Source organism: Sinohyriopsis cumingii, chromosome 6, assembly GCF_028554795.1.
Source record: "Sinohyriopsis cumingii isolate HCF-2022 chromosome 6, ASM2855479v2, whole genome shotgun sequence".
Lineage (NCBI taxonomy): Eukaryota > Metazoa > Mollusca > Bivalvia > Unionida > Unionidae > Sinohyriopsis > Sinohyriopsis cumingii.
In genome coordinates, this window is record NC_142966.1 from 140268079 (window position 1) to 140273430 (window position 5352).

Here is a 5352-nt window from a genome sequence, read left to right on the forward strand (position 1 = left end):
AGAAAATAACCCATTATATTCCATCAACACAGAGTGAAGAAGAAAAAGTTTTTTGAAAGCACCTAAGCCCTCACCTGCAATGACCAACTCTGTCAAACACCTACACCCCACCCCACCCCCACTCCCAACACTACAAAACCCATTTAACCCGTTATTTTATGGCATCAGTGTGTGCTTTAGGAAACATCAAGACACAAAAATAATGGATGAATAGACTGACTATTGTTTACGGACTTGCATGCCTAAAGAGCGTGCGTGAAGGAAAACATCCTTCCATTTCAATTCTAACTAAAACATGATCCAGAGGGATAGAGAGAGGTGAAAGAGCACAATTTCATAAAGTGTGAGTAAAAACAAAACACGCCATCCTTATTATACAATGTCAAGACCAAGAGACACTTACGTTTTCTTTCTAGTCTATTCTCTTTTAGAAGGTAGTATGAAATTTCACATCAGGGCCAACGCATCGGCTCACATTGTCAATTTTTCCATTTCCATGTCTTTACTGGTACAAGTTCTTCATCATCTTCAATTTCTTCTTCTTCTTCTGAATCCCTCTTCTCTGTTTCGTCTTGTATTTTGTTTATTCTCTTTTCTCGTAGGGCACTCTGAATTCCAGTGTCCTTTCTCCTGACAACGATATTAGGTATCTTGACTTTTGTCGCTCTTTCTTAGACGAAGCAGGTATTTTGGAGACAAATACCCATTTACCTTTGCAGATATAGCAAACTTCATTAGCACTTACACACTTTCGTATGACTCTCATCAAATCAACGACCAAAAGAGTAAGTTTTGTTGCCACTTTCGCATGTGAATTATGCTTTCGTATGACTTTTAGCAAATATTTGACCAGCAGGTCGATCTATGCTGACTCTTCCATCTTTGATCGTTTGAGAGCGGAATGAATACTCTGACGCTAAGACACTCTCCTTATATACAGAGACCTGCTGCGTATGAAACCTAGTCAAATGTAATTTTGCAATAAGATGAAACGATTTCATTGAGGAAGTAAAAGGCAATGATGTACCGTATCGCCTCACACAAAACCTGAAGTGTTAGTTCAAATCCGTGTCAGCGATTTCGAAGACGACATAACTGGGCTTTAATCAATGCTCTCCATTTCTGCCACAAAACCACGAGTCCTGATTCATGCCAAAAGAAATTTCGTTCGGTCCATACAAAATAGTATCACATCTGATAAACGCAAAAACGAACTTCCAGAAAACTGAGAACGACGGCTTACACCTACAACGTAAATGTATGAGTTCAAGTAGTGCGTAAAACTTAGTCAAATTAAATTTTTATAGTCAAGACGAAACGATCTCTTTTCGAAGAAGAAAGTAGATACCAAACGACAATGGCGATGCGTGTCACACAACACTTTTCAAAATGTGTATTATCAGAGGTTTGTTTAGCGATCTGCACGGTTAAATTAAATGTTGATGTATTTTGCAATAAGACGGACACAATTTCCATGGGATCCCCCATGGTACGATTGTCCGTGCATTAGTTTAATTTTTAAAAATATTTTTTTATATAAATCGCCTATAGGATAGACCCAGTAAAGCATGGCCATTCTCGTCACTGTGTGAATAGCTACTCAAGTCAATTCGAAGCGAACGCGGTAAGAAAATAAGTATAGCCAATGAAATGGCTTACAACGGGTGATGCATTGTTTTGTTCTAGGACTGTGTGGCATAATAATCCCTATGTTCTTGCGTTGTTACCATTACAGTGCAGACACTGAAATGTGAACTTACAAGCCCTCTTTGTGTGTGTGTGTTGTACCATTTCCTCTTACCACATCAAAATACTGCGCGTCACAGTATTGGTTCGCGTTTTCAAGCTGACCATTTTTTTATATCTCACTTAAACATTTCGACATAAACACTCACACTCACATCGGTAGAATCAGAACAAACGTGTTACAGTATTGAGGGGCATGTTATCTTTTTTTTTTTCAAACTAATAAATTTGGGGTTTGTATGAAGTAAAGAACCGAAAGTACAGTGAAACTCAAGGATGATGACCCAATCTGTCTGTCTATTGATGCGTGTATTTACTTAAGAAGAAATATGACCTCTAAAACACAAAGAGATACGGCAAGCATGATTAGATTAAACACAACGATGTTTTTTCTTCACGCCTGTGTAATTTAGAGTTTCAATCGTCTTTGAAGACAAACTTGGTCTCCTTTTGTAGGGCTTGAAATAATAAAAAAAGCTGAAAAATCTTAAGCACTTTGCTATAGATAATTTCATCAACAGACTAAACAACATAAATACCGTTACAACAATAGAAAGCCTTAAATCTTCTATCAAAAAGAAATGCATGAAAAAAATTAAAGATTAACGATAACTAACAAATGAAACCGAATTTAACAAAGGCAATGACATGTGAAGAAATGCCTCTCACTTTGGAAAGGTAGGCGAATGTACTCTGTCATGCACAATCAACTTGAAAAAAATTATAAACAGAGAGAAACCTGAATTCAAAATTCAGTTGTTTTTTTTTTCTTCAAAATTATTTCGTTTCTTTTTTCTTTTTGTTTTGGAACAAATCTAAGCACTAATATAGAGTGGAAAAGGGAAAATGCACATACAAGCTTTGATATTTCTGAAAAAATGAGGGGATATTCCTAATGTTCATAACCACCTATATATGCTTGGACTTGTCTGTGACTTATCCACAAAACAAGATGTACATATTTCTGGTCAAGCTGCAAGTGTGTGCGTGTTTTTGAAAATGGTAAAAACTTGGATATACAATTTTCTCGTGACACTTATAAAGTGAAGAGTCTGTGCAAGTGTCGAAAGCCAAAGTCATATAAGTTTTGTATTTTGTACGGCTTGTAAAGATTTCCACTTTAGGAAATGTGAAGTATCACAAGTTATTATCACAAACAGAAGTGGAACATAGGGGCTTACAAGAAAGAAAATAACCCAGACAGTTGGTGTCATCAAGAGTGCTAGAGACGGTACCCGAACTTGCTTGCTTGCTTACTTGAATTAAAGTGATTTTCGCTCTAATGGAGCATGTATCACTGGTTCAATAACGCACCGCGTGATTTTTAATTACTCCTGGGGAAGGAAAGAGAGCCTCATCCCCCAGGTTTTTATGTACTCACAGACTATTTTTAAATTTAGCCACTCAGGTGTAGGACTAACTAGTCCTTAACAACCTGACTGAAAGGCTTTACACATGAGTGGGAATTGTCTCACCACACACTCATTTTTCTGTCCGAGCGTGGTAAAGGAGGAAAAAGGGGCTCAGCAAGACAGCCATGGATGTTAAGTACTCACCAAAACGCTAGCCCGTACTTATTTCAAATCAAGTCCCGTTTTTTGCTAATCGACAAATAATAAGTACCAATAATGTGTTAACCACCTGTGCAATTAGTTCAAATCTAACGAGTCTGTTAAATTTCCTAACATATCTATCTAATGTTAGTACTTAGTGTACATAAAAATAGCCATACTGATCTTATTTAAATTATTATGTCTAAGCGACATATACCAGTTTGGTCACTGTTAGGTTTAAAAAGTTAAGTTTGTTGCAGTGTTCCAATGGGTCAAGTTTGTTTCGAGAATAGTTTAGTCAAGGAGGGATACCAAGCCAAATATGGTTCCCTATTTAATAAAAAGAAATCTTTTGGAGCCCTAAAAAAAGTCTGTTTTTTCTGTTCGAAGGTAACACGTCTCTCTTTTGCTTTCACGTTCTTTCCCGCACTCCTAGTCTCATGAGTCTTGATATCAGGAAATGCGTAGCCATGATGGGCGATAATGTAAGCAGCGGCTTCTACCAGTTGACTGAGGGGGTATCCAGTGTAGGTTTGTCTGTAGAATTGGGGAAGAACTCTGACCCCTAATCCCCATTGAGAAGGTCTTGGTTTAAAGGTGTCTAGAGATCTGTAGGCAACGTATTGTATGGCTCTAATAAACTGCCCTGCTATGTTGACGTCATACAATGCTTGATCTAGCCCCATTTCGGTGTACTTTTCAACGAGGGTCAGCGTCCCCCTCCTCCTCCTCAACCGCCTCAATTTCTTTTTCTGGTTCTGATACTAATTCTTCAGTTGATGTAGATAGTTTCAAATCCGCCGCTATGGTGTCTGTCGCTGTTATTGTTGTTGTGGTTGTTATTTCAGCTGAGATTGCCTGTAGTATCGGAGTGAGAAAAGAACGTAGTGCCACCGATAATTACATTTGAGTTTGCCATACCGTTTGTCTAACATAATTGGACCTTTGTTTTGCCACCACTCTTTCCGGGACGGGTTGTTTGTTAGGTATAGTCGGCTGTTGACTAGATGTTATTTGTGTTCTCGAGGTGGGTGGAGTGCTAACTAGCAGAAACCGTAAAGTGGGCAAACGACGTCAAAGAAGTTAAAGTACGTTGGAAAGGATATCCGACCAGTTATCATTCTTGGATCGACGCTTCGCACGTCATCGACTATAAAAAGAAGTGACCATCATGCCCTTTCACACAGATTCAGCTACTGCGATCACTCCTTCACCCAATTCTTCTCTGCAAGATTTACAAAAACAACCCTTGTGGGTGAGGTATAGAGAACGTGTGCCTAAAACGCAAATCGTCTTTTTCTGCCAAATCTTCGTGGTGTATTGTGTCATCGGGGCAGCCATCGCCAATTTGAGTTTGCAACAAGGAGACAAACAATTCTGGACCATTGTATTGAGCAGTTACATCGGTTACCTGCTTCCCAATCCCTCCCTGAAATTCTCCTCGAACGGGAACCACGGGAACCTTGTGTCCAGTGTCAGTGCCAGCCACCACTCCAACAACAACTCCATTTTGGGCGGAGACACTCCTTTGACTTCCAGTATCGCCTCGGAGAGCCACAAAACTCTGGAATTATGAGCAATAACAGCCAATTTTACTTAACCTTACCCAGTGACAGTTCCATGGAGGTGTTTCCCAACAACACGTTGTGCTGTTACACGGTCAAATTACCTCAGACCATCCAGTTAGATCACGAAGCCCATTGGGAAGTGGCTTTAGTGGAAATCATTCACCCAACACAAATCAAAAACATCACCGAAAAGCAAAACACTTTCGAGGTGGAAATCCTGAATGCCCAATTGGAGGAAGAAATCAACAAAATCGGGTTTTTAGGGGACACAAGACCAGCCAGCAATCCAGCCTTCATTATCTACACCTTGAAAATTCCTTCAGGTTATTATTTTAGTGGTGAACATTTGGTGGACACTATTGCGGACAGGTTCAACTTAGCCTTTGGCAAAGCACTGAACAGAGCCAAAAAAAGTGTGAAGATTGAGTACCATAAAGTGGCTCATCGTCTCGTGATCAAATTTCAAGATACGGACACATTGTCCC